Source organism: Jaculus jaculus, chromosome 8 (genome assembly GCF_020740685.1).
Source record: "Jaculus jaculus isolate mJacJac1 chromosome 8, mJacJac1.mat.Y.cur, whole genome shotgun sequence".
Classification (NCBI taxonomy): Eukaryota; Metazoa; Chordata; class Mammalia; order Rodentia; family Dipodidae; genus Jaculus; species Jaculus jaculus.
The window spans coordinates 53015456-53042062 of NC_059109.1; the positions used below are offsets into that span (position 1 = coordinate 53015456).

Here is a 26607-nt window from a genome sequence, read left to right on the forward strand (position 1 = left end):
ATCTTTTGGCAGGATGTCTTATTTAATACTTATATAGAGAAATATAAATCTGATGGTTAAAAACTAAAAAGCTCAGAGTGAGCTAGAAGCTAAGTAGATATTTTAAGATGGGAATGAAGTAAACAGTACTGGCAGAACTGTAACTGTCAGGGTCCAAGAGAATGGTGTTATAAATGAATGGACAATCCAAGGCTCATTTGATATTGGATAATAGAATCCTCAGTAGTAGCCTGCCTTAAGAACAATCTTTTTTTCACACAACACTCAGAAATAGATCAATTGACTTTTAGAATTCTTGGGACAGTTACAATTTACATTACTATTTCAGCAAGTATTTTAACCTTCCCTGGATTATGAAGACTATAAGAGCATAGGCATGTCTGCCCATTGCTATGATATCGCTCATGTTTCTGCTAGTGTGTGGAGGCTCATGGCCAGTGAAAGTGCTCAAACTACCCAGTGTAACTTAGAGTCTTGCATCATTCCCTGGGGAGATTTTTCAAGTTCTTGTTGCTTTGGAGAGATCAGGTCAAACTCCAAGAAGTCAGCAGTACTCTTAATACTGCCTTTGTGTTGTTTTCATATAAATATTTTTATTGGAACATGTTTTTGGCAGATAAAGCCAGCTCCCAGGACTGTGGAGAGCAGGGGAGCTTTGCTCACCACATGCCAATGGTATGCACTTGAGTCAACTTCAGGCCAGTGCAATTTCAAATCACATCCTTTTCACTTTTTTCTTGATGCTTTCTCACTGACTCAGTGTCTACCCTTTATCCTTTCTTCAAATGGGAAACAGCTGGGATAAAGTGAAGTCCATGCCCAAATTGCACATTCTATTTCTTATCAAAGAAGTAGCAGCTGTTTCTGATATACTAATCCCAGTGCAGATGTTTTGCTAGTTACCAAAATGTGCAATGAGTGCGCTTGCTCATTAAAGCAGGTCCTCACAAGGCAGCGTCTTCTGCCACCACTCACACCAGAAACTTCTAGGCACTGTAATGTCGTTTGTTACTAAAAACTCTAAAAGGTTGTCTCTTCCCTGCCATGCAAGAATTTTTTAAGGACAGATAACCTTTGCTTGATCCACAGGAATGCAGTGGATTTATCTCTGTATCCTTCCCACTCTGCAGAATATGATTTGGAATGGTATGAATGAGTGCTGGAGGATTACGTGGATGTATTCAAAACTATGTTGCTAGGTTGAACCATGCTAGTCATGTAAATGACCCTTTTCCTTGTGTCCAAGAGTAAATCCAAATAGTATCTGGTACTTATAATAAAAATACCTGTAGCTGGGCATGTGATACAACTATATGGTAGGCTAAGGCAAGAGGATCACAAGTTCGAGGTATAATTGGCCCATAGAATGAGATAGGTTAAGTTGGTTAACTTAACAAGCCCACATCTAGAAACAAGTGAAAAAAGGGGCTGTAGATATAACTCAGTGGTGGTAGTAGCTTTGCTTAGCATGCCTAGAGCCCTAGATTTGATCCCCAAAACAATAAACACAACCTTCCACATATTTTTTACCACTGAGTGTTTTCTTATTCATAATCTCAGTTCAGGAATAAGATCAAGGGAGCAAATTTAAGAACCCACAGCATAGAAGTTGTTATATAAAAATCAAAAACACCTAAACCCTATTCAATGAAATCACAGCATACATTTCCCCCAAATTAAAAATAAAAAGGAGGGCTGGAGAGATATCTTAGTGGTTAACATGCTTGCCTGAGAAACTAAAGGAACCATGTTCAATTCCCTAGGACCCATTTAAGCCAGATGTACAAGGTGGTGCATGTGTCTAATTTCATTTACAAGGCTACAGGCCCTGGCATGCCCATTCTTTCTCTCTGTCTCTCAAATAAATAAATAAATCATGTGTGTGTGTGTGTATACAAGAGTCACTTAGAACTCCAAGTAGACATGACCAGGAAAAAACCATCCTACAAAATATCAATAAAATGCCCAAGCTACAAAACAAAGAAACAATATTAAAATCTATGGTGGGGGCAGTGCTGGAGAGATGACTTAGCAGTTAAGGCATTTGCCTGCAAAGCCAAAGGACCCAGGTTCCATTTCCCAAGGCCCATGTTAGCCAGAGCCACAAAGGGGTGCACACATCTGGAGTTTGTTTGCAGTGGCTGGATGCCCTGGCACATCCATTCTCCCTCTCTCTCTCTCTCTCTCCCTATTTCTCTGTCAAGTAAATAAGTAAAAAAAAGAGTTATAGGGGAAAAAATGCCAACTCACCTACAAAGTTAAAACACATTAGGAGCTGAGCATGGTGGCGCATGCCTTTAAGCCCATCACTTGAGAGACAGAGGTAGGAGGATCACTGTGAGTTCGAGGCTACCCTGAAACTACATAGTGAATTCCAGGTCACTTTGAGTCAGAGTGAGACCCTACCTAGAAAAAAAATATTAGGATAACATCAGATCTCTGTGACAACTCTAAAAGCCATAAAAAGTATGTAAAACATATTTCAAGATATGAAATTTCATTCAGTATTTCAATGTCCAGTAAATCTTCTTTTTAAAATGGATGAAGAAATAAAAACATTTTTAAAATTTTATTTATTTATTTGAGAGAAAGAGAAAGAGAGAGGGAGAGAGAGAATGGGCATGCCAGAGCCTCCAGCCACTGCAAACAAACTCCAGATGCATGCACCCTCTTGTATATCTGGCTTATGTGGGTTCTGAGGAATCGAACCAGGGTCCTTTAGCTTTGCAGGCAAATGCCATAACCACTAAGCCATCTCTCTAGCCCAAAATAAGAACGTTTTATGACTAGCACAAATACAACAGTTTATAACCACCAAGCCAGCACTGAAGAAGATATTTAAAGGAATACTGAACAAAATGCATTATGTTTTTCCTTTTATTTTTCTCTTCCTGATCACTATATCTAATGCAAATTGAAGCTACAGGTGCTGCTTTCACAATGGTTCTTTAAAAACAACAACAAAAAGACAAAACCAATATGGAATGCTTCACGAATTTGCCTTTCATTCTTGTTCAGAGGCCATGCTAATCTCTGTATCATTCCAATTTTAGTATATGTACTGCCGAAGTGAGCATTAACAATGGTTCTTAAGTCATTCCCTGACCTCTCACAATGCTACCAATGTAACCCACATTCCTATTTTCTCTCCTACAGGCCCTTCCAGATGTCTCCTATCTGGTCTCTTGCATCTCTGACTCTTATACCATTATTTTCTTTATCTCCCCAAAGCTGAGAACTGATACCCATGACTCTCTCCCTTCTGATATGTTGATAATGTCTTCCTGCCTTACTATAAGTCCCAGTCTTTAATGCAATGCACATGATCGCCTTTGCCTTGGTTTCAGTTGATTACTTTTCAGGTTCGAGAAGCCTTGTGGCTGCTGAGCCAACTATGCTTCACTATACTTCTGTGCCTTTCCCATGTGCTATTTGTCTAGCTCAGTCTGAATTTTTATATAGCATCTGTATGTATTTTGAGACTCACCAAAACATTAATCCATGAAGTTTCTATGATGATATACCCCTCCCTTTATTGGAAGCTTGCATAATCCTTTTCTGGCACTGATCAAATGATTTATTTGCAAGACCAGTTCCTTCTCCACTAGACTTGCTTATGTTTTTCTTTTACCAACCATGACTGTAGCTTACTGTTTTTCATATATGACATATTAAACAGATGCTTGTTTATTAAGTAGATTTTATAAATTAACACATCCACAGTTGGGGAAACACTAAGGGTGGAACTCTGGGATAGCATTTTATTCCACCTCTTCTAGCCATGCACTGAAGCCTCTGTCTTGATCTGCTTTCTCACTGATGGAATGAGTGCATTTGATAGGACAAGTTGTATGATTGTTCATCCCCCTGCTAATCATTTTCTTACTTAACAAAACCCCATCAGATTCAAGATCTCCTGACTTGGAATCTAGATGTATTTTAATTTTTCCAAAGAAAAATATGAAATAAAATAATAAAATATTTATATGTTAAGCCAGCTCTGTGACCTTGGGTGAAGCCTGACCATCTGCTCCCAGTTTTTCCATGTTTACAGGGGAGGGGGTGTACAAACTTATATTTCAAACACATGACACTCCTTTTACTACTATTCCTTCTGTGCTGAAAGCAGGCATTGCTCATCAATTACTGAGCATTTTATCACTGAACCTATCTGAAATATCAAAATTATCTCAATATGATGCAATAACAAGCCACTTCTATTGAAGTCTTTCACATTCCAAGAATATACATGGTATTCTAAGGTAAATCAAACTTCCATCATTCTCTGCACTAAATATTTTCTGGAGTCCCAGTTCTGGTTTATTCTAACCAATCCACAGTGGACTTCTGGTATATTTGGGTTTCTATTTCTGATCTGAGGGTAGCAATGAGGCAAGACCATGCACAGACCCCTGATATGGGAGAGGTTCCTTCATGATGAGTCAATGCAGAACCACCAGCCTGTGAGAAACCCAGAGTATTTTATTTTCTTTCAGGCCTAATGCCCACGACAAAGTTGTATAAGACAACAAGGGTATCTGCCTTAAATGCATTAGTTGTCTCTGGGGGGACAGATAGAGATGTGAGCTCTCATGTGTCTTTTCAGAAGTGTTAACTGATATTGGCACTATGCTCTGCTGTCCAGAAGGATTGATTAGCAAAATATTTGAGTACTTGGTAAATCCTTGATGTTTTTGGAAAGTAGGTTACATCAGAGCATTCCCCGAGTCTTAATTAATTAAATTAATTTTGCCCCACTTTGCTTCTGGTGTAGCATAATATAAAAATAAACATTTGTGGGGTAAATTGACTTCTCTTTAGATGGTAATTGTTCTTCCAAGTGTCAATTCTCTTTGAAATGATCTTTTATCATCTTAGTGCATAGAGAATTTCCTTAGTTTGCCAGAATTTGAAATGAACGCTTTTGCTTTAGGTCTTGGACAAGTGTCACAGTCCTTCAAGAAAGACAACATCATTGTACCTTCTCTGTGTATCTATTATAAAGCCCATTGTGTAGTTCAGCATTAACTAACTAATTAGGCATATATTATGGGTTACAGTCCCAAAAAGATAGTATTTAAAATAAGTACCAAGGCAAACAAAGTTTATCATAGTATTGGGGGAATATAGGTTATAGCCATGTAACCCAAATCACAATTTCAAGAATACAGGGCGAGAAACCCCTAGATAGTAAGATAACACATCTATTCTACCTCTGCAATATATTTCTGGGAAACTCTAGCAACTCAAGCACATTCAAAGGAGAGGGGGAAAGCAAGCAAACATATTTGTCAGTTTGGAATATTCTCTACCATATTTTGGAGAAAGGGTGGCTTGAGCCATAAAAAAAATGTAATTGTTCATAGTTTTGTGTACGGGAATTGCAAAATCAGTGAACTGATAAAATTGTTTTCAGTGAGGGCTCTCTGGGTATATACTTTCATAGCCTTTCCTTGGTGATTGCACACAGAGTAAACTCTGGTCACTTTGTCATCTTATATGGGCGCTAATCTCATCATAGAGGTTCTACTCTAATTACCTCTAAAATGCTCCATCTCTAAATAACATCACATTGGGGATTCATTATATGGATATGACAGAGGAGTGCTCAGCACTGAAATCTCCTTATCACAACTTCTGAGGCTCAGTGTCTGTTGCGGAAGAGCTGGCAGAAAGAATGTAAGAGCCAAAGTAAGGGTAGGACTCCTTATAATGTGCTCCTCCAGACACAAAATGGCCTGGATATCCATGACCTTGCAGAGCCTGACACTACCTACACAAGACCATCATAATAGGAGGAAAAGATCATGACATCAAAATAAAAGAGAGACTGAGAGGGGGAGGGTATATGATGGAGAGTGGAGTTTCAAAGTGGAAAATGGGGGAGGGAGGGAATTACTATGGGATATTGTTTATAATCATGAAAGTTGTCAATAAAAATAAATAAATTAAAACCTTTCCATCTGTCCCCTTCATATGAAAATCTGGATTTTTAATGCATACCTTAACCCCAGAAAAGTAAGCTAATCTTACATGCGTTAGTGCAGTGAACAGAAATGCTTCTCAGAAATGCTTTTGAAGATAGTACTTCATAATAAAATATGAACTAGCAGAGCATTTAAAAATTTGTGTTTCACTTCAGATAGAAAGCAGAACAGCTTGGGCCAAATGATCTGGGCCATGGATGAGAGCATGGACTGTAAAGTGTCAATATGGAACTGGGAAAGGATTCTATGTACCAACAAGGGGGACAGGACATTGTTTCTGAATTTAGTTGAGCCATTCTTGGATGGAAGAACGAGCAGTTCAAACAGACCCTGGTTTCTTTCATTCAGCTGTCATTACTTAGAAGAGTGGTTCTTTAACCTTTCAGGGTCAAAGACTTTTTGAGAATTCGATGAAAGCTTCAGAGAAGCCTCAGAAGAAGGAGTTCTTATACAAGCAGTTTTAGTACTCTAAAAATCAAGCAAGAGCCTTAGGCAGGAAGGTTAAGGGGTTAGGCACAAGATGTAAACTTAATGTCTTGTTCACAGCTCAGAAGTCAAGTAGCACTGCTCTGTATATGAGTGCTTCTGAAACTTCAGTCTCATAGTGTAACAACTTGCTCACTCTCACAGGGGATGTGGTGGTTTGATTCAGGCACCCTCCATAAACTTAAGTGTTCTGAATGCTAGGTCCCCAGCTGGTGGCAATTTGGGATTTAGAGCATCCTGGAGGTGATTTATCTTGGGGACTGGACTTAAGGGTATTATAGCAGCTTCCCTTTGCCAGTGTTTTGCACACTCTCCTGTTGCTCTCCTGTCTGCCTGATGTTGGTGAGGAGGTGATGTCCACCCTTATGCCATGTTTTCCCCTGTCATCATAGAGCTTTCCCACAAGTCTGTAAGCCAAAATAAGCCCTTTCCTCCCATAAGTTGCTTTTGGTCAGGTGATTTTTGCCAGCAACATGAAGTTATACCAAGAAGTAGGGTCATTGCTGTTAGAAACCTGATTCTGTGGCTTTGGCCTTCTAAAAAATATTTTATTTTATTTTTATTTAAGAAAGAGACAGACAAAGAGAGAGAGGGGGGGGGAGAGAATGGGCACACCAGGGTCTCTTTTCACTGCAAACAAACTCCAGAAACATGTGCCACCTTGTGCATCTGGCTTATGTGGGTAATGGTGAATCAAACCTGGGTCCTTAGACTTTGCAGGCAAATGCCTTAACTGCTAAGCCATCTCTCCCACCTGGCTTTGGCCTTTTAGAACTAATTTTCAGGAAAAATGTGGGTGGATTTGAAGCCTTGGCCTAAGAGATGCCTTGCAGTGCTGTAAGTACAGCTTCATGAACCATTCTGGTCAGAGTTGAAAGACCTGAATGTGGTAAGAATTATAGACTGTGAGATCTGGCTTATGAGGATGAGAAAGAATTTCATTGAGACTGGTCTAGAAGCAGTTTGTGTGAGAGGCTTCCTGTGTTCTGTCTGCCTCTGTCCTGACAACTTGTGAAGAGTTGTGCTGCATATAAATGGGCTAGTGTGAGCAAATGGACATGGCACGGAAGGAAATGAGATCTTTGGGCTGAAGCTGCTGCCCATTCAGCTGCAATTGTTTAAGAGATTACAACCACTGAGATTGGGCCAGCTGACCTATATTGGGACAGCAGGAAGAATGCCAACTCTTTTGAAAGTTATGGAGCTAAATGCTGAAGTTTTCCTACTCTTCATAGTCATCTTATTTCCCTAGGATTAACAAGTTGGTAGCCCACCTGGAACTATTGAGTATTAAAAAAAATGCGGAAAAGAGGGTCATTGGATTTGTAACACTGTTTTAATTTTTAGTTTTGGAATAACCATGGGCAGTGTGCAACAGGTTTATTGGTTTACCTGCATGGAGGCCCAATGGAACCATGAAGATGAACCATGAGTAGCAATGGAGAGCCAATGGAGATGCCAGGACTATGGGATGGCTGCCAAGGAGAGCTGCCAGCACCAGATGAAGTTTCCCTATGCAGTGCATAGTCTATCTGGAAGGGTGGGATTAGAACTCCAAAGACACTCTCAAATTACCAGTACATTTGGTGTGTCATATTGATGCATTGGCAAGGAATCCCCAAATTCCTTTATCACTTGCTGGCCCCTCTCCAGACAGATCCTCATCACCTCTAATGTGATTTGGCTGTGGATGTTTTCTTGTTTTGTGTGTGTGTGTGTGTGTGTGTGTGTGTGTGTGTGTAGTATATGTGGGGCATCTTACATGTGTGTCTTTGCAGATGTACATGTGTGTGCATATGTATGTACTCTTTGGGTGCATGTGTGGAGGACAGCAATCACCAGTGATTCTCTAATATCTGATTCTGACAGGGCTGGGATCACATGTGTATGTGCCCTTGCCCAGCTATTTATATATGAAGTATGGATGGTGTGGTATGAGGTATATGCACATGAGTAAGTGGTGATGGGATACCCTGTGTGTTGCCTGTAGTACCTAATGGACTCACCTGTGGCAGTCAGAGAAGAATCAGGTGTCCTCCTCCATCACTCACCAGTGTGTTTTTCCTAGCAAAAGAGCCTCTAGCTGATTCTAGAACTTGTTGTGCATGAGCCTCAACAGTTCACCTGGCTCCTCACCCCATAGAATGGCAATTATAGGCATGTGTGACCATGCCCTGCTGTTTGTATGGGTTTTGGAGATTTTAACTCAGGCAATCTCAGGCTTTCTCAGACCCTCATGTTTTTTGCAAGAAGTACATTTAATTACTGAGTCATTTCTCCAGCCCCATATTCAAAATTTTAGAACAGTATTCAAAGACTTACCACTCAAACTTAGATTCCTATGTTTTGACTAAAATATTTGTCTTCACCTGATTATTTCATGTTTGCTTTCAGAAATCACACTCTTCCTTAAGAGTCTTTTGTTCCCATTCCTACCTCTTCCTATTCCCTGACTTTTTCCCTTTTGGAGAAGTATGTTTTCCTTTATGAATTTCTAGATTGTTGTAAGCTATGTACCTCTTTTCAAGCCTTGATTAAAGTATAATGTACATAAAATAATTCATGAATTTAAAATTTGCAATTTAATGACTTTTAGTAAATTTGCAATTTTTTTCTGAGGTAGGTTCTCACTCTAGCTCAGGCTGACCTGGAATTCACTATATAGTCTCAGGATGGCCTTGAACTCACAGTGATCCGCCCACCTCTGCCTTCTGGGTGCTGGGATTAAAGGTATGTACCACCACACCCGGCAAATTTACAAAATTTTATCATCACTCCCACAATTCATATTTTTTAACTTAAAAAATCTAGTTTGAGCCAGGAATGTAGTCCAGTGGTAGATCCTTGGTTAGTATATATAATCTTAGGTGCCAGGCACAATGATCAGTATGTAACTTTCATAATTATTACTTTTCTGAGGTCAGTAGCTCTTTTTTTTTATATAAACTTGAGGCTTGAAAATTCAAAGTATCTGAAGTCAGACAAGTGAGGTCAAGAGTGCAGACCATCCTGATTTAAGAGACCATATTTTTAGATGCTATGACATAATGTTTCTCAAATAAAAGTATCTTTTGCTAAATTGGTAATCCAGTAAATAAAAATGGAATTAGTTTTATCCAGTGTCCTATCCACAGTGCCAGCAAACATCTGTTCTGTGACTACAGAGATGCTTACTCATGTTTCATAATGGATTTATTTTAGAATTATTCCACTGTTAATTTTGTCCAAATGACAGGACAATGACTGTCTCAGATGTTACTATAATTTATGTAACTATGGAATAGGGGTGGTAAATATTTGTTAATCCTATTGTTATATGAAGGATATCAGTAATGAATTTATGTTACCCTTGAATAAATAATTCCTGATCTGTAACATAAGATAGTAGTGCCTTATGTATGCTGTTAAATATTGATTATAGTGATACATGAAAGTAAAATTAGGGGAAAATAAATGAGGCAGAAAAGAAGGAATGCATGGAGGAAGAAAGGAAAGAATAAGGAAAAGATAGGTAAAATTAAAAGAACATTGGAAGGGAAAGGAGTCCTTCACCTTGAAGTCTGGTTGAGTCTCCCACCAGCTTAGAGTCAAAATTCCAGCACAATCAACATTTGCTCTGAAGGTTGCCAGTACAGAGACAATATTACTTTTATATAGACATTTTTCTGAAAAAAAAAAAGTAATGGTTGAAGCCCAGGCATATATGATCTGTGAGTATGGCTTTTCTCCTTTGCCAGCTGTGAACCTGAAGTTTTCTAGTAATTTCATAAGAAACTCCATTTATAATAGAAGACATGTAGTAACACTCCGTGCAAACATTGTGATGCACAGTTTTACTTTGTCAGATTATAATCCCATACAATGTACCTCTAGGGCCACCCTATGATGTCATTTGTCAAAAAGAAGGAAAAAATTCTTAGCAACCCTTTCAGATAGATATAATTTGAGAAGTGGCCAAAATTACAAATGAACTACTGCTGAGGAAAATGCAGCTCTCTCTTGACAAGCAGACATCTGCTCTCAGCTGTATACTATCCTTTACCTGTGAATCTCTCTAGTAACCTACTATATTAAAATCTCTTCTTGATAAACTATCAGCTTTACAGACTCATCCTGAAACTGTTTTCTGCAGTGTCGTCAAGAATTTCATCTTCACCTGAGTAAAGATGCCTGAAAAGAAGTTCTCAGGCTGTTGAAGGTAGCAGCATGGAGGTGGGTCATTAGCCTATGTTCCTAACAGAAGCAAGGAATGGAGGGAGGGGGAGGGAAAAGAGGAAGGAAGGAAGGTAGGAAGGAAAGAAGGAAGGAAAAAACAGCTGACTACATTTAAGGGCATGTGCCTACTTCTTTCTTAGTGCTCACTTGTCAATATCATATTCATCTCACTTTCTTCTTGCAAAAAAAAAACAGAAAAAAGTGTACTTTCATACCTTTTCTTATGATTCTGGGTATATGCATGCTATGTAAGCACATTACCACTGAGCTACACCCCATCCCTAATGATTCTCTTTTGATAGTCCTGAAATTCTAGGATATTTCAAGTAATGTGGGTCGATTATAGTTACAATTACATAAAACATTTTCTATTGAAGGCTTTGAAATTTTTAAACAAAAATTTCTTTTTATCAGAAATTAAAGTTTCAATATGATAGAAGGAAGTAGAGAAAAACTCATAAATAAAAGGGAAATTATGAAAGGGAAGGAAGAAAGGAATGAAAGAATGCACTGCAAATAATCATTGACAATAATGATTTTTGAAAGATCAAAACAATAAAGAAAAAAGAAGAAAGCAAGAGAAACATAAGGGAGAAGAGACAGAAATTTAAAGAGAATGGAACACAAGGAAGTAGAACAAAAAGAAAGGCATAGAAAAGAGAAACAGTTCATATAATTTCAGACAGGCATATACATATTTGCACATCGAAGCAAAGTTCTCTGAGTGCATGCTTTAACCACAGGCCTTGAACCCATTAAGCTAGAAACAGTCTCCCCCTTGATATTTGTCCAAATGTTTTACTGCGGAAAAGACTGCCTTATGCATGGGGTCTTCTCTGAGTTCCAGGCCATGTTTGAAAGCAAAGCTGGAAGCATTGGTTTTTCGTTTTTATAAGAAATGAAGGATCCTTGCCTTGTTAGCCAGACATGGCAGGGCTCACTTCACAAATGCACAGTGCCAAAGGTAAGTGAGTTTTACATTGCTGCTTGAATGCCAGCTTGTTTATGTCTTTCCTGGTCCTTCTCCAGTGTGACCTCACCATCCTGACAGGAATTTGGTATCATTCTGCTAGAAGTGGTCCTTGTTAAGTGATGCCTAGAAGGTCTGCAAGGCAATGCAAAGAAGGCTGTGGCTGGCAAGGGGAGTCTGCAAAAAAAAAAAAAAAAAAAAAAAAAGAGGGCTGGGCTATCCTATCTAATGTTTAGTGTCCAGTTGTCAATATAATTCCTGAATTATGCAAACCCTTCTTGAGTTCTGCTTTGCCCAAGATATGTTTATCTACCTGGAAAAATACATGACTATTTCTCCTGATGCTGTGTTATTAAAGACAATATTTTTTCTGTTTTATATTAAGGTAAAATTATAAAATACATCTATAGGTCACAGAAAAAGCTATTAATAGTATCTGTATTTCATTCAGTTCCCTCACCACTATGCTGGGAGATACTGATTCAGTCATTCATATTTTCACAGCTTAATTTTAAAATAAAGCAAACCACAGACTATATTTTATCATATTGTGATAAAAGTAGATCTAGGGTTATAGAGATAGCTTAGTGGTTAAGATGCTTGCCACAAAAACCTAAAGGACCAAAGTTCTATTCCCCAGAATTCACATAAGCCAGAGACACATGATGGCACATATGTCTGGAGTTCATTTGCAATATGCAAAGTAGAGGCCCTGACATACCCATTTTCTCTCTCTTTCTCTCTCATAAGTACATAAATAAAAATAAAATATTTTAAATAAAAGAATGGATCCAGTACACCAGGACATTAGAACAAAAATTATATGCATGTTTATGTTATTTACTTTTTACAAGGAGGAAAGGGAATGGTTTTGCTGTTGAGACATCATCAAGAAAGAAAGAGATTAGGGCTGGAGAGATGGCTTAGCAGTTAAGGCACTTGCTTGTGAAGCCCTAGGACCCAGGTTTGATTCCCCAGATCCCACGTAAGCCAGATGTACATGGTGATACATGCATCTAGAGTTTGTTTGCAGTGGCTAGAGGCCTTGGCTCACTTATACCTTCCCTCCCTTTCTCTTTCTCTCTAGTAAATAAAAATAAAAATAAATATTTTTAAAAAAGAAAGATTAATGTTTCCTCCATTATAGTCAGTAATTTTTCATTATTTCTTAACCTTATGTGTTCATTGTCTTAAAATATTTGGTATTGAATAAAAATTCTAAAAATGTTTTGTCAGTATCAACTGATTTCATGTCACACACACACATAAAATTTAATATAGCAAATACCATGTTGATTATGGGGTTTTTGTCAGTAACACCCTTATATGTAATAATTATCCAGAGATAGTGAAAGAAAATTCTTCAGGAAGGGAACTTTCAGGTTCTCTCAGTCTACTTATTCAAGTAATACATTCATAGAAGCTCCAATAGTTAGATAACGGCGACATTTTCTCAGTGCGTAAGATTTGACTCCATGTATAACCATTTTAAGGGAACTTTTAAAGCAATAAGCACCAGGACCTGGCAACAGGAACGTGTGACTGACTGGTAAGAGCTGCCTTTGCTCCCAGAAGATGGATTTCATCAAGGGCTCTGCGCCTCTCTGGCTGCCAGCTCTCCCCACTCTCACTTCCTTCAATTTTCTTGTTTCCATCCTCCTAAACAAACCGCATTATCTGCTGGTCCCTCCAGGCTATAGATCCCCATTTATACTTGTTAACCCCCTTCTAGGAGGTGCTTCTGCACAGGATAATGCTATTTATTCATTTTAAATTATATTAGCTATCAATGTATTATTATCAATTTCTTTAATTTAGCAATTGTTAATTTTATTAATCATGAATTTATTAATTAGCAATGATTAGGCAGAAAGTTTTCTCAGTGTTTGGTAGATCTTGATTTATCCTCTATAAAATCCTTGTTTTCTCATTTATTAACAGCTATACTTTATTTTTTTCCCACAAGGAAAATGGTGGGTTACTTGAAAGAGATTCCTTTAAAAAAATCATTTTCTTACACTTGGGACTTAGTATATTCTCAGCAAGCACGGAAGGAATGAAATTCTTCGCAGGACCATTTGATGCCATTTCCACAAGTTTCTCTGAGTTGGCTGGTCTGTAATAAACATCAAAGTGGACACTCTTTTTAGAAGTTTCATCCTATGTTTAAGTATTTTCTTTTGTTCCTGAAGTACCTATCACATAGACAAAGCCTCATTAATACTCAGCTACTGTTAAGCATACATTATTTAGAAGATTCTATTCTAGGCACTGGAGATACAATAGCATCTGCAAGATAAGCAGATTGATATAACCATCCTCAAAAAACTCATAGGACAGTCAAAAGCTACAGGCTGTGTTCTGTGGGAAGAATGCTATGATATCAAGTTTAGGAGCCAAGATATGTATTATGAGTTGTCATGGGGTCAGAATTTGTGGAGGGAAGAGAAAGAAGGCAAAATGGAAAATGGGGAGGGCAAGATTAGTTTGTATAAGTGATTCAGGTGCTCTCTGGGGGACAGTTGGAGCTAAAAGAGGTGATTAGAATTGTCCCAAGAAAATACATAGGCCTTCATGGCTCACCATGAGGGATCCCATCATTGTGTTTACACTCTCTCAGGAGGGAAGGAGGCAAGGCAGTCATCTGCAGCTGAGATAATCTCCGAATGTGTAGATAGCTAAAGGCCCTGATGAGCAAAGGGAGAGTAAAGTGTATATCATATATTAATACTGTATGTCATATAGTTCTTATACAGATATATATTCAAATAAACAAGCCTATCAAATCCCTGAGATTATTTTTGTTTATTTTTTTATTATTTTTTTTTAGCAACAAACTGTCAAAAATCAAGAAAGCTGATCAAATTTAATGCTTTCTGAGAAAAGGACATTAGAATGCTGATAATTATACATGGGGTCACAACTAATATATAAGTAATATATTTCCAATTTCATACCTCTTTCCTATTTCCAGCATATGCATTTTAAAAATGAATGTATTCTTTAAGTCTCTTATAAAGACATGGATGAGAGTCACATTTTGATATTAGTCGAGGTTTCCTACATAATAATCAACTTTATTCCTGAGATTGGTGTCGATACAAATGCTCACCTATGCCCCAATCTTCTGGCAGGTACAGGGGAGCATCTGTTGAAGATCCTGAAAGTTCCCATGAATCTATTGCCAGGTCTATGTCTCTCCCTGAGCTGGCTTCCACGGCTCACTTTGTCCTCTTATTTCCTGTGCTTCCTTCTTCTACTTCCACTTTTCAAAACCTTCTTGTCTTCTTCCTTGTTTCCCTTTCTCCTTCATTTGTTATATCTCTCATTAATATGGACTCACAGGCATACCCATATGTACAAACATTCACATGCATACCATTTGAACACATATTACGGTCAGTCCCACAAAAGTCACCAAGATTTGGTCTTAATCTTAGGTAAATTTCAAGTAAGGAAACGTGTGTCATCAAGGTAAGGCCAAAATTTTCAGTCTTGAAAGTGTCTAAGTCTCTTTAAAGAACTTTTCCATGAAGGGAGCCAAATCCCCATACACCAGAGTAATTGGGCTTTAACATCTCCTTGCATTCGAATCGGCTGAAAAGGATTCTGACCCATCACCTGGTTGCATGCCAGAAATAAGAATACTGCTCATCTTCATTGTCTCTTGCCGATTGCCATCATGTTGACATGTTACTGATGAGGTAAACTCCCTGAGCAGGCTGAGGCAATGTTTTCCAAGGAAAGGCGAGTTTTGTTTTGCATTTGCTCTTCCTCGTTACCACAAGCCATGCTTAGGTTCCCAGCCCTGATCTGCCCACACGCACAACCATCTGGATCGCAGCTGCTGTGACCAAGTGGAAACTCTCAAGCATGAGGCATCCAAAGGCTCCTTTTACTTCTTGTAAATGTCAATGTCTGCATTATAGGTTCCCCTGTCCTTCCACTGGAAAGACAACAACTGTTGTTTTCTTTCTTCTTTTTGCTTACACAGGGTATATGGATAACAGGTATATGTCAGGGAACTAGTAGGCATAAACTGTAAGAATCACCAGGTGGGTTTCATCACCACTGGGATTATAGTTCAGGTAAAACTTAGAAGCCAAAGTGTCAGCATTAGCAGCATGGAACACAGCTAGATGCATGTCTGTTTGGTCAGGTGAACTTGCTGGGTGAGTTCTCACAGTTGCAGCCCTAGAAAATAACCTGCCTCTCCCTTTTCCTTTGCCCTGTCCTGCCCAAGCCCAGTGATGTAGTTAGGAATAACAACAATTGATCAGAGTTTACTGGTGTGCTTTATAAACATCTTATTCAATCTTTAGAAATATTACAAAATATTTTAAAATTTGGAATCTGTGCCTCAAAGAAAGTAAGTCAGTTGTCCTACGTCACACAGCCAATCCAGTCTACTCCCTTCTGCTTCTTTATTTTATTTATTTTTTATTGACAACTTCCATAATTGTAAACAGTATCTCATGGTAATTCCCTCCCTCCCCCACTTTCCCCTTTGAAACTCCACTCTCCATTATATCCCCTCCCCCTCTCAGTCTCTCTTTTATTTTAATGTCATGATATTTTCCTCCTATTATGATGGTCTTGTAGTGTAGATGGTAGTGTTCTCCCTTGTAGATGGTAGTGTTAGGCACTGTGAGGTCATGGATATCAAGGCCATTTTGTGTCTGTGCTTCTTAAATGGGTTATCATACGTTGTTGGAAGACAGGAATCATGAATTGTCCGTCAAAGAGATCCTGTTATGTAGAACAGTTCCTGACCCAGACAAGATACAAAAACAGAAAACAAATAAAAACCCATATGAGATGTATTGACATCGAGAATATGGTAGAGGAAAGTGTCACTGCTGGTTTAACTCCCCCAGAGCTACACTTACTTTCTTACCTGAAAATTTTGTCTTCTATTTTCCCTTTAGTCATGTTGTTTACTTCATTAACTTGACCTCTTGGAATTTACTATTCAATCCTGTCCTCTTTCAAAGCTAATCTCAGACCTTATCTCCCTTGGAAAATGTTCACCAGGGACTTCTGACCTCCTTTTGCTCCCACAGTCATTATACTGTCATGAACACCTGTTGTAATACATGTTGTAATACAGTGAGTGCCAGGACCCACTGAGAGGCCAAAGGCTTAAGTCCACTAAGTGAAGAGAACTTTATACCCAGATACACAGTATCCTGAACAGTCAGTAGGATGTTGGCAATAATGACTCAATGGGCCAGACCTTTGTTCTCATATCCTTCATAGATAACATGACCTTTTATACTCTACATGTTTTCATCTGTGGGGTTCAAATTGTTTATGTATGTAGACATAGCCTTACAATAGGAATCTCTCATTGTATTGAAATATTAGTACTCCAATTGATATATAAGTGCCTGGCACTTTACCTACATCATAGACTGAGTTTGTCTCTCTTCAAAAAGCAGAACCAGTCTAAACTTAAGCAGACTCTACTAATGTTGGGCTGTGATTTCAGGTGATTTTAGACGGTTTGTGTGTCATCTTCTGGAATTTTCTTTCTCCTTTCTCATGGATTCCTAAAATTCTCCTTTCAGAATTTCATTTTTTCATAGCTGGTCCCAGACAGAGCCGGGGATTTAAGTTCTGATGACTTTAATGTTTTGTCCTGAAGAGCTTTTCTCCTTTGTAGACTGACCTTCCAGAGCATCTTGCCATCATGCTGTCTGGAATTTTTGCTTTGCTCTCTCACTTTATTTCCAGAACTGGTGTAGAATAACCTCTCAGCTGATAGTTGGCCACAGACCCATATGGTTCATGAAGTATTTGTAGACTCTCTCCTAAGACTTAACCATCCCTCTAAGGGATAAGATTTGTATGCTTATTTTGCAAATGAAGAAACTAAAACATACAAGCCAAGTTACTGGTTCAAAGTCATAAACATAGCCGGTAAAGAAGGTTGATATGTACCAAGTATACAGCTTTCCTGTCACACATTTCCTATTCTTAGCATTCCATCATACAGTGCTAACCACATCAAAATTATCTATGATGCTTATAAAAGACCAGTGCTAAAGGCAACTCTCCCAAGAGATTCTAATTTCATAGAGGCTGGTCATCAGAATTTCTATGTGTTCCCCATTTTTAATGTGAAAACCATTGATCTGTAGTCTTTATTTCCATGGCACTTGCAGAGCCACAAAGAATTCTACAAACTAAAAGCAGTATATATATTAGTGATTTCTTCTTTGTAGGAGTTCTTGAAATCCAGGCTATTAAAGTAATGAGTCCCTGGAAAAGTAAATTTTCTGTGGATACACAAGCCTTAATGTTCAACTCCTCTGTTCTTCCAGCAGATAGTTTCCACTCGGAACTGCATGCTAGCTACACAAGCAAAATCAGAGATGATGGTTATCTCCTCCAACTGTCCAGCTGTTGATAGTTATAAGGCTGCTTGTGTGCCTGCAATTTCTCTGCTGTGGAAATAATATTTATAAGAGCTATCACCAGCTCGCATTAATATTTGACCAGCTGCCTAGAGGAAAACTGTTAACTAGTTTGTCCTTTCTCAGAAGTTCTACAGTGAAAGCACATTTTCCAATGAATACATTTCTGTTTTTTTTTTCTTGGTTTCAAGCACCACACTTCAGAGGTGATCAGATGCAGAATCTTCTAACTCCTGGACAGTGAGGCCAATTTGCTAACCAGCAGCAGAAGTGTTACCATTCCTCGTAGCTCACCTGAAGAAGAAACCCATTGCTTTGTCATTTTGTGTTAGGATAGGGTCATTTTTCCCTTCTGTGTGTCTCCTGGAAGGTGGGTCTGATATGCTGGGAAAGTAAAACCCAGTTAATCAGAAGATTCAATTAATCAGATTGCCTACCTATTTCAATAGGAAGAGATAAGCACTAATAAGACAAATAATAAAAGCAGTTTTGCAAAGGAAGATTATAACAACAAAACCCTTCTGGTTATTTCCCAAATACTACTAGACAATGACAATTTAATGGCAGGAACAGTTTTATGCATCTGTCTAACATGATGCCAAAAGTAGACTTGTACTTATATATTTGTCTTTAAGTTTATATTATCATAACCAGATATACTTATGTTCATATTTTCATAAAGAACATACGTCAATACTATTTTCATGCTTATAAAGAAAATAGCAACTCCCTGGTCTTTCTGGTTCATTCTTGTTATATTATTCAGTGTCTTTCAATTATTTCCACTGGTTTTTTTTTTTTTTTTTTTTTGGTTTTTCGAGGTAGGGTCTCACTCTAGCCCAGGCTGACCTGGAATTCACTATGGAGTTTCAGGGTGGCCTTGAACTCATGGCAATCCTCCTACCTCTGCCTCCCGAGTGCTTGGATTAAAGACGTGAGCCACCACGCCTGGCTCTATTTCCACTATTTTATCTGATATTTTCTTGCTTATTTTTAAATAATAAGTTAAGGCTGATTTTTCTTTACATATAGGTTTCTAGGAATTATTTAGTAACCTGATATTATTTTTTGAAGTTATCTATTGAGCTATGATAGTAAATGAGGAGGCAGTTTATTCATTGCCTCTGTTATTCCTATCTTTTTGTTTTTAGCCTTATTCTCACTTTGAGCATAGTTCATGTCACAATTTTGTTACATAAAATCATTTACAATGATTTTTCCCTGCAAATATTTTTTTTTTGCTGATGAGCTAAGTAGTATACTGTATTCTGTTTACTTTTTGTATGTTTTTCTTTCTTAATTTCCTGCTTCTATGCTTTTTTTTTAATTTAATTTATTAGTTTTCTTTTCAGTAAATACAGGCAGTTTGGTACCATTATTTAGGCTCATCTGTGGTCAAATTGCTAAAATTAAAAATTTCAACAATCCTTTTTAGTGCAACAGTCCTTCAATATGTCTCTCAATGTTGTGTCTCACATATATTGATTTATATGTCATATTTATCAAATAATCCCTGTGTTCTATTTTGGCATTTTTCTCTTAGAGACCTGTTTTCCTATGTTTGCATAAATTGCCAGATGCCATTCTCTAGGAATGCTGAATGACTATTGCCCCTTCAGCAATGAGCTGACTCTAAGTTGGTTTTGAATGACCCTCCGTTTGGATTCAAGTTCTTGTACAATCCTTCAGAACTGAAGGGATACCACCATGATGTGTCTTCCTTGGAAACTGTTTTGTAACACTTTAGTTCTCAACTTGTTTTTCTCCTCAGTTAGCATTTCTCAGGGTTACAGGTTCTGCGTTACATAACGGTCCTGGAGACAAGCACATGTAACAAGGATTTGCCAATCAGTGTGAGCTTGGGAACTCTTTCCACCCATGTGCACCCTGGTTGAGATCATAGATACGATTGCAGCTCAGAATACAGTGTTTGGAGTGATAGAGTACTTCTTTTTTCATGTGCCAATAGTTCTTTTGTCTTCTTTTTGGATGTAAGTTAGGATGGGGAATCCTATTTGTCTTGGATATTGTTTTTCATTCTATTCTGATTATATCCTTTATTTATTTATTTATTTGACCTTCCAAAGACAGAGAGCAATCTTGTGATTATAACTTTACATACACTTGCTTGATAATCTGACTTGGGACTGTCTAGCTTAAAAATGAATTTGTATTTAGAACTATTTTCTAACATTGCTGTGGAAAAGTTTGATTTCATTATTTTTTCCTGTAAAGACTTATGTAAGCCATTTTTTTTAAATCCCTGGAAGTATGTTGTATTTTTCCTCAACTCAAATATTGTAATTATTGACAGTACTGTGCCATAGTGTGGTTGATTACTATTTGTCTAGCCAATGTACCAGACAAAGGTATGATGTTCAATCAGTACACATGGATGCAATGTAGAAGTGAACTTCCACTGTGATTGGGTGGTTGTGACATTTTTTTTTAATTTTAATTTTAATTTTTTTATTTTTTTCCATAAGTTCTTTGTTATTTATTATTGGAGAGAGAGAATGGCAGATAGAAAGAGGATAGGCACGCCAGGGCTTCCAGCTGTTGCAGATGAACTCCAGACACACGTTCCACCTTGTCTCTCTAGCTTGCATGGGTTCTAGGGAGTTGAACTTAGATCCTTTGACTTTGCAGATAAGTGCTTAACTGCTAAACTTATCTCTTCAGTCCTTTTTTTTTAAATTTTTTTTGTTCATTTTTATTTATTTGAGAGTGACAGATAGAGAGAGAGAGAGAGAGAGAGAGAGAGAGAGAATGGGCACGCCAGGGCCTCCAGCCACCGCAAACGAAGTTCAGACACGTGCACCCCCTTGTGCATCTGGCTAACGTGGGTCCTGGGGAATCGAGCCTCAAACTGGCATCCTTAGGCTTCACAGGCAAGTGCTTAAGTGCTAAGCCATCTCTCCAGCTCTCTTCAGTCCTTTCTTTCTTTCTTTTTTTTTTTTTTTTTTTTGGTTTTTTGAGGTAGGGTCTCACTCTGGTCCAGGCTGACCTGGAATTAACTCTGTAGTCTCAGGGTGGCCTTGAACTCATGGCGATCCTCCTACTCTGCCTCCCAAGTGCTGGGATTAAAGGCGTGCACCACCACACCCAGCTTCAGTCCTTTTTATTATGTTTTTTTTTTTTTAATTTTTATTAACATTTTCCATGATTATAAAATATATCTCATGGTAATTCCCTCCCTCCCCACCCCCACACTTTCCCATTTGAAATTCCATTCTCCATCATATTACCTCCCCATTACAATCATTGTAATTACATATATACAATATCAACCTATTAAGTATCCTCTTCCCTTCCTTTCTCTACCCTTTATGTCTTGTGGCATTTTTTTGAATGAATATCCCCCAACATTGAGTTTGCAGCTTTTGCACCTATCAGGCAGACTCCTGTTACAGGGGAGCATGTCACTGGGTGTCGGGAGGGGGGGGGGTCTGAATTCCAGCATGCAGTTACTCAGAGACGTGTGAGCTCTGGGGGTCCTACTGCTGCAGTTGGTTTTGTGCTTGCTGTGGTGCTGGCTATTTTGCTTTCCTCCTTCCCTCCCTTACTTGTTCTTTCTTCATCTCTTCTTTTTCTTCCCATAACCTTATTTTATTTCATGGGTGTACTATTCTGCTAATGGTTTTACGAAATATCAAAAATAAAACAGTTGTTAAATTAGTTTCAGACCTGGGAAGAATTTCTACCACTAAGCAGGCTTTACTGACTAAATTTAAAAGCAACATCTCCCACAATTTGCAACATACTATAGGCCGACGACCTCCAGTTTGAACTTGTTAGGTTCTTCATGTGGGTGCCTGAGGTGTGTTGCCTGCTTCCTGTCTATCTACTTCCTTCTGTTCTATGTCTCTGTGAACTCATAGTTAGGGGAATACATTGACTTTCCATTGTGTATCTTTCTGCTATCTTCTGTTGCTTAGCTTCTGACTCCTCTCATTATAGTTCATTATATTGAACTGAAAGTGTTAAACAAAAAAAGTATGCCACTGGAAAAGCCAGAGAAATTTTTATGAGAATTTAAAGAAGCTTCACAAAGCAATGGAGCACTGCAGGATCAATAAGAGAGGAGGGGCTGCGTGAAGAGAAACATGATAGAATCAGTTGCAGCTGGCGATATAAAATTACTGACTTCTCCCTTTCTGTGCGTCACTGGACAGCAGAATATAGAGTAAGAGAGAATATATGAAGGCATCCTGAACTGCTTTGAAATCGAGTGGCAGCCTTGGGCTAGGCTGGGGACACGACTCGGGGACTAAAGGCACTTGTTTGTAAAGTCTGACAGCTTCAGTTTGATTCCCCAGCACCTACATAAACCCGGACGCACAAACTGGTACAAGCATTGGAGTTTATTTGCAGTGACAGGAAGCCCTCGCATGCCCATACTTATTCATTCTCTCTCTCTTTCTCTGTTTCTCCCTCTCTCTGTGTCAAATAAATACATAAAAATGTTTTAAAAAGAGTGACAGCCTGCTAGGCTGTGATGTGAGTGAGCCCATGCTATGATATTCATCCTGAAATTTGAAATTGAAAACAGTAACCCTAATAACCTTGTTGGAAATAAAAAGTATTAATGTATTTCACAGATGATGATATTTTAATAATAAAAACCTAAAGCCTGTAAAACATCTGTTCAGAGAACCAATAAATATTGGATCAGATGCTGTTTGAATTAAGGGAGCCATCTCCTTTATTTGTCAGGAGAGGCTGAGCTTAGACTGGAAGCAAACACCTCCAGTATCGGTGATTTACCATTTCAGAATATTTCTCAATATTGCAAAATCTAGTGGATGTCTAGGCTACTCTCCAGGCTACAAGAGCAGTCATTCAGAGTCCATGTTCCCCCCGTCCACAGCAAGTGTGTTGTAGCTAGAGACTTTGACTAGATGGCTAGGACAGCAAGGAGGAGACTGAAAAAGCATGCAGGGCATCTTACTGTTTCCATGATTGATTAGCCATAGTTTGTAAGAACTAGACATGCCCTGCCACCTCCCTCCCAGTCCCTAAAAGTATTGGAAAGTGTGTGTGTATGCATGGATACACACACACACACACACACACACACACACACACACACACATATATATATAATATGTTGGAAAGCATATATATTGAAATATATAGTAATATATACAGGAAAAATATATATTGTAATATATATATATGTGTGTGTGTGTGTGTGTGTGTGTGTGTATACATACATATATATTCACATATATACATACAAGTAAGTATTGGGGATAAAAACAATGTGTACTATACAAAGACAATTATAAATATTATTTGAGTGGTTCCCAATTTCATGGATCATGAAGTACAGCTGATAAAGTAAGAGGAAGTCTGACATTAGTCACTTATGTCTAAGAATGGGAAGCTCAGGCTTTATGTACAGGAATGTGAGGTCCGTAGTCAAGAGTCAGGAGACTGCAGGCCAAGAGGCTTAACCCCAGATCTTTTACTCTAACAGTAGACCTAAATTCCAAGATATTTACACCCAAAATTGAAATTGATTTCCATGGTTTAATTAACTCACAAAGACAGAGTTAAACCTTGGGATAGCTAAATTTAAATAAGTTTATTTACCATAGGACTTCCTGGAGCCTTTAACATAATGCAATACATTATGAATCTTAAAATGCTAGAACATTAAGAATCACCTCCATCTGTACTTTTGCCAGAACATTGAGGATCATACCTTAGGAAATGCTGCATCATCATATTATAATTACAGGCTAATTAGTCTATGGAAATTAGTTAGCCTCATCAATAAGAGTTAATAAATAAATGTTTGTCTCCTCCCTTTCTTTAGACATCCATTTTTTAATCCCAGAATTTGAGTATTCTATTGATGCATAATTTAATTCTTACATTTGCTAGATATTATCTCTCATGAAGAAAATACTTACTAAGCAAACATGCTATTCCTAATGTTATTAATGCTCAATATTTAAAGGCAAAAAAATGTTGTATCTAGTATCTGTCTTGTTTTTGTTATTGCTGTTTTGTCTGTTTGTTTTCTTTCATTTTCATTTTTTAAACTTTTTTTGGAGACAGATTCCATATTGTCCAGGCTAGCCGTGAACTCACAATCCTCTGCACAGTCTCACAGGTAGTTGATATCCCAGGCATGCACTCCTGCTCTCCACACACTGTAAGATTAGTGCTGAACAAATACTGTGGTAGTGTTATAAATGCTCTTCTAGATAGAGGACTGCTTCTTCATGGGAGCACAGGATAGATGTGAGAAAACTTTGCTTTTGAGAATAAAACTCCTGGGAGACTTTCACAGAAACCATTAAGTCCCTCCTATCCTTAACTTGAAAATATTATCCTGGATCTCAACACTGGGCCTCACTGCCAGTTACATTGCATCTGATCTGTTCTGGCCTTCTGGGATAGTTACGCAACGATGGTGATCTTGTTAGATAAATCGCGCAGGAGCACTTACTCCCGATTCCTGTCACTTGCAGATTTGATCAGCTTCCCTTGTTTGTTTTTATCCAAGTCTGTAATAACAATTTTGCTCAAGGCACAGCCAAGACGACTTACTTTCAGATTTGCTCTCATAAAAATTTCAAGCCACTAGAGAATTATCTTGTTCTTAAACCAATTCTGCTCTGAAGGAAACAAGAAAACAACATGGGTCCAAGGAGACAAGTGCCTTCCAAGTACCCTTCATGTAAAAATTTGCATCAGAGAAGACAGGCACTGTAGTACTTGACTAATCTTTACTTTCTACACCTCCTTCTCTACATGTTAATTGACCTCCAAGCCTGCCAGACATGGTGAGAGGTATGCTAGAGTCATTCAACTGAATTCCCTCGGTAGCCTAATTCAATTCCCCTGGCCAGGATTTACAGAGGTCTGTACTTAGAGCAGTAAGAATTTACATGCTTTACCCAGGAATGCACACAGCCAAGGACTAGGAAAGATGAAATGAAACTGGGCTTTCCTGATTTTCAGATCCAGTTTTTCTTTTTGATAACATATTATGCCTAATGTCTGCATGCAAACATATCAACCATTCTATTGACACATGAATCCTCATACTTTCTTGGTAGGTCTCTGCTCATCTGTGAAAATCCACAGACATCTTCCACATATTCTATGTCTGAATAAATTCACTATTAAACTTACCCCTGTTAGAATGACGTGGGGAACATTTTGTAAGTGATGAGATTTTGTACTCTACTTTTTGAGAATGCTGAGTCAGTAGGCTTTGCCCAGGGACCAGGGACCTGTAGCTCAAGCAAGCCTCCAGGTGCTCTGAAGACCAGCACAATTTTTGGAAGACTGGTTCATTCCCTCATTGTCAACACTGAAGGGATTATTAAAGGGATGGTATGTTTTCCTTCCTAAAACCAGGAAAGTCTGTCTTTCCTTCTGCCTCTGAGAAACTTTCCTTTTCTACAAACACATAATTGATTTTCCTGTTTCTCAAGGAAAAATTTTAAAAAACAGTGTCCCATTTACATTGCTCTCTGCATGCTCATCACTCATACCTTCATGGAATCTGAACCTACTGGACTGGCTGGGAGACCCACGTGGTTACAGCCGTCGCCTCCATCCTAAGGCATGGAGCACTGTCATGCATGTATTCATAGTGCCTTGGCAAAGTCACAATGGAAGGAAAGGAGGAGAAAATACAGGTGTTTATTTGAAACAAGTGTCCAATAGCCTCTTGAAAATGAAGTACATAAACACTTCACAGGTCTGAGGTGCCAGTATATCAAGGTCCTTCAGAAATCTCTAGCAGTGCTTTTGATGTTTACATGTTTGTCATAGCTACTCTTCCATATAATTGAATTGTTCTCATAATTAAAATATTCATTTTAAGATCAAGACCAGAAAATGTCAACAAATGTCAGTCTCCAAAAATATCCTTTGATAATTAAACAGAGAATATTGAACTTGGGTCACTAATTTTTCCAATAGGCTAATCTCAACCTTAGGACTTCTAGAATGTATGGATTAATAAAAAAAAAAAAAAAAAAAGTTTGTGTGGAATAGCAGTTGTCTTTCTTCTACATTAAAGAATAGACTTTTTTTGTTTTGTTTTTGTTTTTGTTTTTGTTTTTGATTTTGTTTTTGTTTTTCAAGGTATGATCTCACTCTAGCTCAGGCTGACCTGGAATTCACTATGTAGTCTCAGGGTGGCTTCAAACTCACAGTGATCCTCCTACCTCTGCTCCCTGAGTGCTGGAATTAAAGGTGTGTGCCACCACACCCAGTTTAAACTGTGATTTTTAACCCCCCCCCTTTGTCTCTCTCTTTCCTTTCTACATGTAAGCCCAAGTACCGAAGCATACATACCCTTCTGACCCATCTGATGTGATAAGTATTTTATGAAATAAATAGCATTGTTCCCCAATTTAAACACATATTAGAGAACTCAGTTTGCTAAAAGTATGAACTGGAAAGATAAAAATTATCTAAATTCAGGCATTTCTTCTTAAACATTACAAGAAACTTACTAAATAGCCTTTTATTACTTTTAATTACACAGGTTATTTGT

At 38.1% G+C, this 26607-nt stretch overlaps 1 long non-coding RNA gene and 1 other non-coding gene across 3 annotated transcripts in view; both read right to left on the reverse strand.

The window, feature by feature from the left end:
* Nucleotides 1-26607, reverse strand: part of LOC123462990 — a 73590-nt gene that overhangs the window by 9058 nt on the left and 37925 nt on the right. Inside the window, exons 3-4 of one of the 2 annotated variants that reach the window (XR_006638617.1) lie at nucleotides 14242-14345; nucleotides 13677-13774 (exon numbers count right to left, since the gene is read on the reverse strand). The exons of the other annotated variant lie outside the window; for it this stretch is intronic. This is a non-coding gene — a long non-coding RNA (uncharacterized LOC123462990). The remainder of the gene's footprint in view (nucleotides 1-13676; nucleotides 13775-14241; nucleotides 14346-26607) is intronic. 2 annotated transcript variants of the gene reach the window in all.
* On the reverse strand, nucleotides 2974-3077 carry LOC123463136. The gene has a single exon (XR_006638745.1). It is a non-coding gene; the product is annotated as a U6 spliceosomal RNA (small nuclear RNA).